Source organism: Leopardus geoffroyi, chromosome E3, assembly GCF_018350155.1.
Source record: "Leopardus geoffroyi isolate Oge1 chromosome E3, O.geoffroyi_Oge1_pat1.0, whole genome shotgun sequence".
Taxonomy (NCBI): Eukaryota; Metazoa; Chordata; class Mammalia; order Carnivora; family Felidae; genus Leopardus; species Leopardus geoffroyi.
Genome location: NC_059340.1, coordinates 34,940,699 through 34,955,765, shown reverse-complemented (window position 1 = coordinate 34,955,765; position 15,067 = coordinate 34,940,699). Strand labels below are relative to the sequence as shown.

Sequence of the window (15,067 nt, the reverse complement as noted above, 5' to 3'; positions counted from 1 at the left end):
CCAGAGCTCCATTCAAGATACTGAGGGGAGAGATGATTCTGCCAGGAATCATGGCATGGGAATAGGGAGAAATCAGGCAAGAAGGAGACACACCCAAGAGACAGGAGCTCAAACAGGAGACTCGGTGCTAATCCAGAGGGTCTGCAGAAGCAACCGGGAGCATGCACTTGGGAGATGAGATGTTTTAAACAGCAGAAGCAAAGGGGGGAGAGGCAGATCCTAAGACCTCAATGGAAGAGAATATTAATAATGTAGTAGTATTGATAATAATAACAACAGAGTAAGAATAGCAATAACAATGATGATGCTAACAATTACAGTAACAATAATCATACTTACATAGCAATTATTAAGTGCCAGGCACCGTTCGAAGAGATTTCCCCACTGTCTATTCTACCCTTCCCAATCAGTCTTCGGGGCTTTTCTTTGCAAACTGATGGGAATGATACGTGAGTAAGTCCATCTAACGTAGAGACAGGGCCCATTTCTTGAGAAGCATGGACATCGGGCACTGGGAGGGTAAGCCTCCCCCTCTATCTGGCACACGGAGGCCAATAACTTAAATGAGTGTCAGACTGAGTCAGAGGGTTCTGGTAAACATGTCCCTGGCTGACTCGGTGGACCATGACTGCAGTGGCCAAATTTCATCAACCTACGAGCCTTCACTTAAGAATTTTTTTCCCGATTCCCAAGTTCATTAATAAGGGTAACAATAAGGGTTCGGCAGTGAAGTGCTTTATTCGCACCAGGCACCCCAAAGCACATGACAGCAAGCATCTCATTTACTCCTCCCAACAACCCTATTGGAGAGACCGTTATTATCTTTGTTTTACAAATACGAAACCTATAGCCCGAAGAGTTTAAATGACTTCACCAGAGAGGATGAGACGAAGCCAGGATTTGAGTCCTAAAAGTCTGACTGTTAGCCGTTAATCTGTATTGTCTTGGCTATAATATGCCATTTCCATAGTGAGGAAAGGTACCAAAATATAGAGTGCCTCTTAATGCCAAGTCTTATTTTAAACTATACCCTTTTTTTTTTTTAATTTTTAAATGTTTATTTTTGATAGACAGAGTGAAAGCAGGGGAGGGGCAGAGACAGAGGAAGACAAGAGAATCTGAAGCAGGCTCCAGACTGAGCTGTCAGCACACAGCCAGACACGGGCTCAAAGTCACAAACAGTGAGATCATGACCTGAGTCAAAGTCGGACGCTTAATCAACTGAGCCACCCAAGTGCCCCCAAAAACTATATCCGATATTTTAATTCAACTATGTGGACTCTACAAGGAAATAAGCACCCATACTGAAATATGTACCTGTACACCCTTGCCCACTTGCCTAAGGATCTGCCCCATCACAGCCGCTGATATTCCCATGATGCCTTTGTATGGGTCAGCTGTGTCTACATCATGCTCTGGTAACAAAACCTCCTTGAGTCTCAATGACTTATGACAACAAAGGTTTATTTCTTAGCCACATTACCAGTAGGTTGAGGGCCAGCTGTGGCCCTGGTTCCTGAAGGAGCAAGTCCTGCCCAGAACATCGCCACGCTCATGACAGAGGGAAAAGAGTGATGTCGCATGGCTCTCAGGACTTCTCGGGAGTCCCTCCTGTTACTTCACTCGCATATCATTACCGAAGCAAGTCACATGAACAAGCTGATATCCATGGGGTGAAAAGAACCCCCACAGACACCAGTACAAAGAGCTGGTAGCAGATGGACAGGGAACCTACCCTGACCTCCCCGGCTCATGAGAGCTGCCACCCACAGCTGACCAGACTATGGGTAAGTAAGTGCATGTGTGCTTCAGAAATGGTATCATTCTGTATGTTTTCTTCTAAAGTTCTTTCCAACCATCTAAGTCCTTCCAGAGCGTTTTTCTCCAAGACACTAGTACATGAAAGTCTGTCTTAGGATGGGTTCCCCAGGAAAGAGACTCAGATTAGCAAGCACGAGGTTTCCTGGGGAGTGCTGGCCGAGTCAGCACCTGGGGGGCAGCAGGAAGTGGAACAGAGAATTGGGAGGGGCAATGCGTCTCCAACAAGGATCTCTGGAGAGTTCTGGAGCTCGCAAGACCTTGGAATTACCCTACATCAACGCAAGAAGGCCAGTGGCTTCTCCCCCACATCGTACAAGTGATGCATTTCGGTGACCTTGGGTGATGCCACTCTCACAGGCCAAAGGAATTTCCAGGAGAGCAACTTAGTCGAGGGGTTTCATCCCTCAGTGTTCTCAGCAGCATGGAAAATGGCAGCCTCGGTCCTAAGAGGGCAGCCGGGCAGTGCCACCCGCCGGTCATCACAGTTTCCAGTTCTTTCAGAGCCCAGGGTTGACCCCAGCACCTTCCGAGAAAAGTGGCCGTGTGCCTGTTTTAGATGCACCCAGAGACTTCCACTTGTTAATCCCCCGTCTCAATTATAATGTGCAAGCCAGAGCGGGAATGCCTTGTTTAAGATTTTTAGAGTAATAGGCTATTATTTCTAAGGAGAAGAAATCATCCCCGTGGGCCAGTGACCTGGAGAGCTTTGCCATTTTTCTCCTTCTTTTTAAAGCTTTTGTGACCGGAGGTATCGGAGCTGCAGCGTTATGTGAGAAACTCCAAGCAAAGAGATTTGAACTTGACTTGAAGTCTTTCTTTAATATTCAATAAAAAGTTGGAGATTTATTGGCCTATGGCAGAGACCAATTTCCTGTTACATGGACCAGAGAGGAGATTAAAAAAAGATTTTTAGAGCAGCGCCCATATTTCTTAAGAGAGGCAAAGAATGGAGCTCTCCTAATTTTGTGGCTCGTGCTGCTAACGTGGCTCCTTTTCTCTGGGCCGATCCGAAATTAGAAGTCTGGGACCAAAATCCTGCAATCTCCCCACAGGGACCATTTCAATTTTCCTCTGAGTAGCAGCCCCATAAGGATCGTCTTCACAGCTGTAAGGTCAAGGTTGGAAGTGGCTGAGTGTGGAAAAGATTGAAGACCATGCCACAGGCTTTCAGCGAAGTACATCGGCATGCTCTCTGCAGCCAGAGGGGGGAGGAGTAATTCCAGCAGGCTTCAGAATTTAAAAGCACTGCTACAAAGATCTGGGACAGGAAATATGGCAGAAAAGTACCGATGACAGACTGGCATGAGTTATTGATTCCCCCAGTGTAGCCGGCTCAGGGTCAGAGTGTCTCAGTTTGAATACCAGCTTTGTGACCTTGGACAAGTTACTTAACCTCTCTGTGCCCCTGATTGTTTGTCTGTATAACACAGAGAGCACCTACCTTACAGGGTAGCCATGTAGGTGGAAAGAGATAAAACACGGCAGGCTTGGAAACAATGCTGGCACATAGTAAGTACTCAGAATGCTAGCTTATTACTATTGTTGTATCAACTCATTGGAAAGCCAACTAAATCTGGACTCAGCCCTCCAGGCTCCGAACTGCTACTACTGGAAGGAGGCTCCGTGGAATTAGGGAACAAGGGATTCAGTTCAACCAGGCAAACAGTTATGGTGCCTCTGACGCGCAGCACGGGGCATGAAGATATGCAGACAACATGGCTCTTGGATCAGGAGAATCTACACTCCTAAAGAGAAGACAGACACACAAAGAGCAGCACACAGACCCAACAGCCATGCCTGAAATTATGATCCAAGTACAGAGTAGCTCAGGACAGGGAGTATTAAGACGTCCTAAAGGGGGATATTGGAAGAGGGTTTTGACAGATGAATAGGAGTTTGACACGGTGAACGAGGTGGGGAGAAATCCCAGGCAAGGCGATAGCAAGTGAAAAGGAGCAGCTGTCTGAAAGAACACAGTCTGTGTGGATCTACAAAACGTCAGGCTTTCTGCAAAAGTGTGGGCTTATGGTAAGAAATTGTAGGTAGAGAGGTAATCGGAATGTCACAATAAAGTGTTTGGACATCCTGCCAACAACAGCAAGGCTACGTGTCAGCCCCCCCCCCCCCCCCCCCGCACCGCGCGATGCCCCCGGGTGGGGCTGCTTCCTCACTTGTCAGGTTCACCAGTGTTTTTGCGGCTAAAACAGGTCATCCTGCCACGCATCACACTTTAATTGGACGTTTTCTGTACGTCAGAGAGACTGACATTCACCGACATGGCTTCAAGAATAAGACTCCCTACCCTGAAAAAGCTCAAAGTCGAGTGGGGAAGACACGTGATCACAATGCAACCTGAGAGGTAAGCGTGGGATGCCAGCAAACAGAGAGGAGAAAGTCCGGGCATTGGTGCGGGGGGGGGGGGGGGGGGGGGGGTACTCTGGAGAAGAAGCGTCATTTGCATGGGATCTTGAAGCACGAGTCAGAGCTCTATGAGCTGGAGAGCATGGGGAGCAACATTCAAGGCCGTGGAGGAACTGACTTAACTGTCCGGTGACGTGAAAAAGTTCGGGATAACTGAAACTATCCAGTGTGAGTGTGGGTAAGTCTTGTTGATTGGAATAGACCACCTCTTCCACAGTTCCCGCCTCCTTTAAGATCCTATTGGCCAGAACTGGGTCACATGTTCATCCCCCATCTCCTTTAAGATCCCATTGGCCAGAAGTGGGCGACATGTTCATCCCCCACCTCCTTTAAGATCCCACTGGCCAGAACTGGGTCACATGTTCATCCCCCACCTCCTTTAAGATCCCATTGGCCAGAACTGGGTCACATGTTCACCCCTCACCTCCTTTAAGATCCCATTGGCCAGAACTGCATCACATGTTCATCTCTAAGCCAATCGTGGGCAACGGGTAATGAAGGGTACCACTGGTGACTGGCTTTGATCCCAACGTGGATGGTACAGTTAGTTGCCCACTTTGGCTGCACAGGTGCCTCCCCAGACTTAAATCAAATGCAGTTTTGTTAACAGAGAAGGGAGGATGGTCCTCAGGAGGGCAGCCAGTAGCCTCTACCAAAGGGAAGGGGTGACATCTCATCAAAGGCGAGTCCACATACAGTTGAGAGAAGACCCAGGACTGATGATGCCTGAAATGGCCAATATTTTGAAATTGGGGAGGCGGGGCGGGGGGGGGGGGGGGGGGGGGGGGGCGGAATACAAGCAAGGACACCTAAGAACTGAGCAACCAATGAGGCAGGGAGACAACAAGGAGTTGGTAGTGTCCTGGAGAGCCTGGTAGGACTCCATGTACGGAGACACCTGGCTGAGAATCCGCCTAGTCACAGCCCGGGGGCAGTGGCTTCCCTGTAAGCTTGACTCCATCTGGAGCGGAGTCCAAGGGATTTGTGTCCCAGAAGGCCTGGCAGTGACCAGCTTCAGGGAAAATGCTTCTCTGGAAGGCAGAGTTCTTTATCTTTCCCGAGCAGGAAGAAGGCAATCTCTTCTGGCAGTGAGGTGACAGGGCTTCGATGGATTCCCCTCTCCCAGATCAGAATGAAACTAGAGCCTGTCAGCCAACCCACTGAACACTCAGTCTTCCATCTTTATGGGTCTTGCAGTGACATTATTGCAGGAGCCTTTCAGCAAGTGAAAGGGGGGTCATCCTGGAAGAATATATGCACAGAACCTACGAAGTCCTCTTTGCAGGGGCTCAGAACGTGCGTCTCGGCTGGAGAGGTAACATCTTGGACTGGACAGGTGCACAAAGAGAGATGGACAGACCTCACTGCCACGACTAAAGCCGCCTACAACCTGGGATACTTCATTTGCAAAAGCCAATGCATTTTCTTCTGTGCTTATGTTAGTTGGGAGTTGTTTTGTCTCATGTTTCAAAATAGTCCTGTCTATTACACTGTCTCCTGCTTACTCTTTGTGGGCCTTAGTTATTTTCTTTTGCAAAATGGAAACAAATAGCATCAGTCTTGCCTAGCTCATAAGGCTGACAGGAAATTGTTTTTGCAAAATGCCAAGTGCTCTAAGGATAGGAGTCATTCCTGGATACATGGCCCTGATTATGGAGAGGGTGACGGAACTCTTGACCCGGCAAAGCCTGCTCTTTCCTCAATGGTCCTTACTATGGCAGGTGACAATACCTAGTTACTCTGTCTAAAAATCATGGAGCCATTTCTGATGCCTCTCGTTCTCCCGCACACCACACGCCATCCCTCAGCAAATACTACAAAATATGTCCCCATATAGTATACTTCTTACCTCCTCCACCATGACCTTCATCATTGGACACCCACATTAACCACATAACCGGCCTCCCTGGGTTCACCTTTGCTACTCTACAATCTCCTCCCTGCAGAGCAGCTGAAGCAAGTCGTACTTCTGAAATGAGAATCCAATAATGCCACTCCCCTGCCCTGAATGCTCTGACCACTTCCCATTGGGTTCCATCCAGTCAGGTTCCTTGCCTTGTCCGGCTCCCAGGCATCCTTCATGAACTGCCCTCCTAGCTCTCTTTCAGCTAAGTCTGTCCCAATTACCTGGGGCTCTCCAAATATGCCAAGTGACTTCTTACCCCAGGACCTTTGCACATTCTCTTCCCTGTGACTGGAGCAATCCTTCCCCAAATAGCATCATGGCTCAATCCTTCTCTATTCGCTTCTGCTTAAGTGGCGTCTCATCAGCAAGGGCTTTCCAGGCCACCTGACCATTCTGTTCAATGTAAAACAGAGACACGTGGACACCAGACATACACACACCACTTCCTACATCACATGGATGCTTTGCCCTCGTTTACTTTCATTCCTCGTTAAAGTTATCATAACCTAACCTTATATTACATATTGATTCCCTTATGTGTTAATGTCTACCTCCTCCTCCAGAAAGTACGGACAATGAATTTGTCTTATTCACCACTCTTTCTCCAAATCCTACAATGGTAGCCTGGGATATACTGGGAACTCAAGTACTTGTTGGATGAAGGAATGAATGGATGAATAGTGTTAGTCCCCACAATTGACTAACTTTAAAAAGCGAAAACCAATATTGATGTGTGAGGGTGTACGTATGCACATCTCCAATTTTAACTTTGTTCCGTTTACCTTAGATCCTAAAATCCAGCCAAGTCCATCAGAGGTGAAACCCCGCCCTTCCCAGGATAACCAAACAGTGTGAAAATTTGGGCTGCCATGTGCTTCTCTCCATAACTTGTTGGGGAATACAAGTATAGACAGCCTTTGCAATCTGGTTCCTGAACACTGACAGATTCTCCAAGCTTTGATGTTCTCAAGCAACGGTGGTGGTAACAGGAGACCCATCGTTTACTTTGCCGGACTGATACAAACCCTAACAGAACTCAGATGATTCAGAAATCAGCTCCAGGTTAATGGCATTGTGGTCCCACCCAAACACAGGAGTGGTTGTGGGTTGAGCAGGAATACGCAGTCGGCGAAGTGTGTACTTAATCACACCAGCTTGGGGTCAGAAGGAAATGAACAAAACGTGTGTACTATCAAATAGTTTTACTGGAATGACCACATAGCCAAAGTTAGGCAAGGTGAATCGTTAACAGGCATTCCAATCATTTCCATGGTTAGAGTGACTTGTAAGAAAAAGGATAATTGCTAAAATTTTTAACGATAACAAATCTTGACCTTATTCTGTGCCAGGCACCGTGCTAAGCACTTTATGTTGCCATCGTATTTAGGAAGAGAATCATTTTCTACAACCACCACGTGTCTCCAGTTTCTTACAGCTGTCCTGAAATTCAGACCTCCTTCTCCAGAAACTTAACGAGGCACCCTCAGCTCGGTATCCCACAGACACTCCAAATTCACCGTGTCCCAAATGTATTCACCATCTCATTTCCCGGCCTCTTCTCTTGGGATGCCCACTTCAGTGAATGCTATCACCATGCTCAAAAGCATCAAAGGTAGAAAACAGGATGCCCCTGGCTTCCTTCTCCTTCTTCATTCCAGGACGTTCTTTCTCTGAGATGGCAAGAGGATCAGCTTCTCATCTCAGTTAATTCTGCCCCTGCCTTTGGGTCCCATCCCTGGGAGGAATTTGAGAGGACTGTCTATGCCTGCCGTGTCAAGCTCAGGGGTCACAACACCAGCTCTGGCTAATGAATTATGACTAGGAGCATTGTGTGTCGCTTGTAGGCAGAATCTTTACAACCCGCTGTGTAACTCACTATGTCTATTTTTCCCTCTGTCACAACAGCTGAAATGTTCCAGGTAGAAGCTTCTCTCTCAGACTGGATGCTGGAGTGAGGATGGATGAGAACCCCAGAGAGCCCATGACAAACATGTATTTCGAGTGAAAAACTAGCTTGAAAGCCACTGAGACTTGAGGGCTTGCTTGTTACACAGCATGGCCTAGCATATGCTAACTGCTGTTTTACCTTCATAAATATTTCACCTGGATGAACGAGAGTTTCCCCCTAGATCTCTCAACTTGCAGACCGTCTCCCAAACCTGGAAAATAGGACTGAGATTTCTTTGGTGCAGTCATATCTTTCTCTCTCCTCTAACTCCAGCATCAGCAAACTTTTTTTTATAAAGGGCCAGATAGTAATTATTTTAGGCTTTGCGAGCCATACGGTCTCTGCCACGGATATTCAACTGTGCTGTTGTAGTGTGAAAGCAGCCACAGACAATAAGTAAACAAATGAGTGTGGCCAGGTGCCAGCAGATTCTATTTATGGACACTGAAATTTGAATTGCGTATTGTTTTCATGTGTCACGAAATCTTCAGATTTTCTTCAGCACTTAAACATATGAAAACCACCCACAGCTAATGAATGACTCATTCAGAAGCACACAGCAAGCCGGATTGGGCCCTCAGACTACAATATGTTGACCCCTGATCTAACTGAAAACTCCTGAGCCCTGAGCATGGCATTGACAGCTCTTCACAATCCTGCCCCAATGACTTTGTCTGTTCACCTGCCCTCCCACCTACACACACACACACACACACACACACACACACACACACAGGAAGCTTCAATCTTCTTAGACCTGCCATCGTTCTCTGAATCCCCCTTGTTCTTATATGCCTCAGGGCCTTTGCACATGCTGGTCCTTCAGCTATGAATGCCCTTTCTCTGTCTCCAGATATCGCCAACTTCCCTACTGCCCTCCCCATGATCATTGAGAACCACCCCCCTAAATATTTACTTGGGCATTAAACTTGCAGCCCCTTGAGGACAAAGTCAAGATACTCTTCTTTATGGCTGTAAGCACCAAGCACACCGGCTGGCACACAACAGCAGAACTTCAGCAAATATTTGTTGAATGGAAAAAACGACTAAGACATTGAAAATCAGTGACTCGGGAGCGTCGAGCCGACTATTTCTTAAAAAGATGTGATTCCGGTCATTCTGCTGTGTTTCTTTTTTCTTTACCTTTGCAGAGAAGCCGCTTTTATTAAATCTGAGCATCATAAAAGGATTTTCTGGTGCATGTACTGTCTTATTTATGCAGCTCTCACAAGTGCAATTAACACTGCATCTGTTTTGCTAACAATTCCCTTTGTTTTATGTGGTGCTTTATGTTTTTTCTGAACATGCACAGGCCTGGGCTTTCCACAATCTGTAAGTGGATAAATCCCTACATATGGATGAGGGGGGGAAAGACAACCCAAAACTGTAGTCATTTCCCTATTCTCTGGCATAGCCCAGGCTAAATGTGCTCATTAGTGTGCACATCCCTCCTTCCAGCAGAAGAGGAGAGAGGTGATGCTTTCCAGGGAGAGGGCTGTATTTGGAGGCCTGTCGAATCATTCCTTTAACTGGTGTATGGGTGGGTCTTACTGGTGACTCTCTCCTCTTCACAGGCAAACACACTTAAGGAACATCCACACTGGCACACAGCCCTAAGGAGGCCTCAGGCTTGTGGATCCTGAGATCCATGTGATAAAGACGAAATCAAACTTCGGGTGGGAAATACGTTCTTGTCTGTTTGCCTCCCCCACCCCCAACCTACACACACACACACACACACACACACACACACACACACACACACAGGAGGCTTCAATCTTCTTCAAACTGCCATCATTCTCCGAATCCCCCTTGTTCTTATGTGCCTCAGGGCCTTTGCACATGCTGGTCCTTCAGCTATGAATGCCCTTCCTCTTCTTCCTGTTCTAGATTGGCCAAAGGGAAACCAGAACATGCCCCATTTCTGGTCTGGATGTTAAAAATGAGTACCCGAATGCATACCAACAAGAGTTTTTCCTTTAGGACAACTGGGATAATAGAGTTCTAGAGCGTTGGAGAAAAGTGAAATGGTAAGGAACATAACACTGTTGAGTCAGGCTGCCTCATCTGACTGCCATTTCCAGTGGGGGCCCTCGGATGTGCTTCTTAACCTCTGGGCACATGATGTTCTCTTCAGTAAAGCAGGGATGACAGTACCCACATCCCAGGATTGTAATGAAGATTAAAACATAAATGCACGTAAAGTACCATGTACTTGCACGTGGCACATAGTAAGCACACAACAAATGTCATGTGTTATTAGTAAGACCCCGTGGTGCTTGACACAGAGAAAGCAATCAATTAATGTCAGCTATTATCATACCAAAAGTTAAGATTATTCTTCGGAGATGTTTTGGTTCACACCTTTCCTTTAAGAGATATAAATCCTTAATGCCTACACTAAAAAAAATTTGTGTGTGCTCCCAGACGTGCCGTGACAACCATCAGCCAGATGACGGAAACAGAGACAAACTGGAACCTGCAAGGTTCGATCACCTCCCACGCATCAAGCTGTAGGCTTTTGTCGTGTGTTGTCTCACCAAGTACGTAAACTCCGTGAAGTCAGGGACCTTGCCTGATTCGTACGGTAGAGATGAAGAGAATCACACGCTGTCTGGTGAGAATAGACACCGAGATCCTAGCCATGAGGCCCTGAGAGAAATGACGTGGGAGTTGGGTCTTACAGAGAGAGGAGGCAAGTGAGAAAAGCATCGTGTGTGTGCGCTGATCTACTTTCCTTCGTTTTTTTAAAGCCTGAATCACCAAATCCTCCCTTTACCCACACCCCGGGGAGATATGAGCAGGCCACAAACGTTAACACTGAAGACCATTTTTTATTAGTATGTCTTTACCTCTGCACCGAGGGGGAAATATATCTATTCCAAGCCTTAAAAAAAAAAAAAAAAAAAAAAAAAAAAAAAAGCTTGATTCCAAGCCCTGATGAAATGTTACTCATTCCTCCACAAGTAACCTGTTTTGATAATCCTCCCCGAGAGATCAAGCCATGTCTGAGTACAATGATTGCCATATTCTAGATTTAACTGACCACATAGATGCATTATTTGCAAACAAGAAAGAGCCTTTCCCTTCCTGACTCGGAGAAGTGGGATGTTTATGACCTGTTTATAAAAGTCTGCATAAAATACAGCTTTGGAGTCTTGTCCGTGAGCAAACTACCTGGAGTCAAGTGTGTCTTTTAAAATATGATGCATCACTTGCAAGAATGGCTTCTCAGTCTCTTGCCACCACCCCCCCCAACTCATTGCTCTCCCATAAATAACAATGCAAGGTGATGGCAGACCACAGCTTCCATTGTGCCCCCACCTGTACAGGATGTCTTCCCTGGTGGATTTTTGTTAAGAAACAAAATACAACTTTTATTGAGATCAATAAAAGATTAAGGTGACAAAGTGATTTATTGACTATAGAGAAGGCTCATTTTTCCCTCACAACAGAAATAGCTACCGGAAAGGACGTTGTTGTTGTTGTTTTTGGTTTTTTGGGTTTTTTTTACCCTGGGTCTTCAGGAAAGTTGTGAGAAGCTTAGACTCATTTATCAAACCAAAAGAGAATGATTAAAAACCATAAGGAAACAGACAAAGAACACACATGAGCCAAAGCTGGCCGATCATGGGTTGTTTTGCTGAAAGAACAGGTCACAGGGTAGGGAGGGACGGAGGAGAGACACGGGACAGGACGTTGTGTAGAATGAGGCTCGGTGGGACGTGGGGAGCAAAGGTCAGAACTGCTCAGGCTGAGGTCAGAGCAAAGAAAGCACTTGACATTGAGAAGTAAGAAATCAGAGAGCCATGGAATCTGACCTTAACCACGGTTACGGACAAGCCATACAGCACCAGGGGTGGGGGGTGGGGAGTCGGGGGTGGGGGGGCTCAGCCCCATGCTTCATTTGGACCAGATGCTTCGGCGTTGCAAACACCCTGGCAATGTATACTCCTTACCTTTTCCCACACTGTCAGCTCTGCGGGGAAAGTCTCAGCACCCAGCCCCCTTCCCTTCCTGAAGACCCCTGCCCTCATCCCTCAAAGTGATCTCAGACCCTTCCCTCTGCTGCAATTCTCCCACATAGAATGAGTCCCTCCTTTACCCTCCGGTGAGGATAAATAACAGAAGCCCCCCTACAGGGAGCCCCAAGTACGCACCAGGCACCATACGGAGGACTTCACGTGCCAATGGCATCCACACACTCAAGGAATTTTGTGAATTTTGTTGAGGGCTGCATCCCCTGAGCGTCACACACAGTTGATATTTAGTAAATATAGATACATTTTTTTAACAAATTAATGCATGAGCTAATGAAATCCTCAGAACTGTCCTGTGAGGGGTAGATGTTATTATCCCCATTTTACAGAAAGGAAAACTGGGATGCCCAGAACTTCACTCAGTGCTTAAGAATGACTGACTTTCTGAGTGTCCTCTTTCTCTCCTCTGTCTCTTGCTGAGAACACCCCACCCCACTCCCCAAATCCAATCCCGCAGCACAAGAAAAGGAAAAATAACCTCTGAGACAATAGGCAAAGTCAAAATTAGAGATGTTTATAGTATGGGAGGTCAGTCCTGACCTCAGGGTCACTTTTAAAGAAAATGAGGTCTTATGCTGCTGTTAACAGAAAATCATCCCATGAAACTCTCTGCCCTTTATGGCCTCTGAGACTCATGGTACCTTCTCAAGGTCGGGGGATGGAGACTACAGGGCTTCTGATACAGCAGTCTGTGTGAGTTCTCCAATAACCGTATAATGAGTCGATTTTAAATTCTGACATTATGAAACACAGTAGCACCATCCCTCTGTAGCAGCATTGCCATGAAAGCTGAACTTGCCAAGCACTGATTTTTTTTTTTTTTTTTAACTAAGCCCACACAATTTCACCTCTAGGAATTCATCCCGCGGATGTACTTGCATTTGTGAGAAATGACATATGTGCTTCACTGTTCACTGTCGTCGTGCTCTGCAAGAGCAAAATGTTAGGAACAGCCCAAAAGTCCATCACTAGGGACCAGAGGAACAATATACGCACCCTATACAATCTTAAGAGGCATTTGAAAGATTGCAGCCAGAGGGGCCCCTGCACGGCTGAGTCGGTTAAGCATAGGACTCTTGGTTGGGGCTCAGGTCATGATCTCAGAGTTTCATGAGTTCAAGCTCCGCGTTGGGCTCTGTGCTGACAGCCCAAAGCCTGCTTGGGATTCTCTCTCTCACCCTCTCTCTCTCTCTCTCTGTGCCCCCCAACTCGTGCTGTCTCGGTCTCTCTCAAAAATAAATAAATAAGCAGGGCGCCTGGGTGGCTCAGTCGGTTAAGCATCTGACTTTGGCTCAGGTCATCATCTCACGGTTCATGGGTTCATGGGTTCATGGGTTCAAGCCCTGTGTTGGGCTCTGTGCTGACAGCTCAGAGCCTGGAGTCTCCCTCTCTCTCTGCACACCTCCCAACTCGCACTGTCTCTCTCTCTCTCTCTCTCTCACAGACGCTTGGGGCGCCTGGGTGGCTCAGTGGGCTGGGCATTCGACTTCGGCTCAAGTCATGATCTCTCACTCCATGAGTTCAAGCCCCGTGTCGGATTCTATGCTGACAGCTCAGAGCCTGGAGCCTGCTTCGGATTCTGGGTCTCCCTCTCTCTCTCTCTGCCCCTCCCCCAGTTGCACTCTGTCTCTCTGTGTCTCTCAAAAATGAATTAAATGTTAAAAAAAATTTTTAAGGTATTATGTAAGGAAAGAAGGATGAAAAACTGTGTATGATGCTGCTACAGACATAGACACCTATCTAGAAACAGAAAGAGACAAAGAGGAACAGCGATAGGGCAGACACGGGGACACGGACAGAGACCGAGCCCGAGATGGAGACCCACATACACGCAAATGTCGGTTTATATAAAACATCTCTGGAAGGATACAGGATAACCAGCTACAGTAGTTGCTTCCCGGGAGTGAAAATGTGTGGTTAAAGGCAGTGGCAGGCACGAAAATTTTCCTTCTCGTACCTTTTCAGTTTTGTATTGCATGCGTGTGTGGCCATAGACATGTCACTCAGCAAATGTGAAGGAAGTGTCTATTGTGACCCAAGCGGTAATCAACAGACAGCAACACCTATGCCCTTGCCAGCGGGGAGGCAGAAAATGGACAAGATAAACAAATAAAACCTATCGTCATCTAGGCCAGTCATAGGCACTGGGGGGCCGAGGAGGGGAGGGGAATAAAGTGGTGGGCTCTGAACTGATGAGGAGCAGCTGAAATTTTAGGGCAAGTTCCTGTTGAGGAAAGGAAGTGAGAGAACCAGCCCGACGCTCCGGGCAGACAGTCCAGCTGCATGACAGAGCTGCAACCATGGCGTGTCTGTGTTCAAAGCGTGTTTGCGTTCCGGGCATGTTGTCTGAGGATGAGTGAGATGAACGCGGCCGGAGCGAGCAGCGGCGGGGGGAAGCGAGGGCTAACGAGGCCAGAGAGGTGACAGGGGGTCAGATCACTTGGGTCTTGCAGGATGGAGTCTGGCTTTTGCTCTGGGTGAGATGGGAGCCATTGAGGGCTTGGAGGAGAAAAGCGACGTGACCAGACTTAATGCCTCCGCGTTCATGATCTCTCCGGCTTCCGGGTGGAGAAGGGATGCTGGGGGAGACTGCAGAGCCAAGGCAGCCATTTCAGGAAGCCGTTGCAATATCCAGGGGAGGTAACACTGGGATGCAGTGCGGCCGTGGCGGTGGGCAGAGAGGAGTGCTTGGACTCTGGGCACATTCTGCACAGCTGCTGGGTTTCGATAGCACCGTAGAACAACCCTGGGGGCCCCGCCATGTGAGACCAGCCAGGGGGCCCCGCCATGGTAGAACAACCCGGAAGCTCAGCCGGCGGCAATCCCTCCACTCAAGGGTGGTCTGTGTTGTTTCCCTAGTTCTACCCGCTGCTGGCTGTGTGACTGCAGACAGATTACTCAGCCTCTCTTGGTACCCATTTTCGTGTCCAT

General features: G+C 47.5%; 1 long non-coding RNA gene across 1 annotated transcript; it reads left to right on the top strand.

Moving 5' to 3' along the window:
- Positions 1-1,490: 1,490 nt before the first annotated feature.
- On the top strand, positions 1,491-2,667 carry LOC123589583. The gene is made up of 2 exons (XR_006708406.1): positions 1,491-1,787; positions 2,555-2,667. It is a non-coding gene; the product is annotated as an uncharacterized LOC123589583 (long non-coding RNA).
- The last annotated feature ends 12,400 nt before the right edge of the window (positions 2,668-15,067 follow it).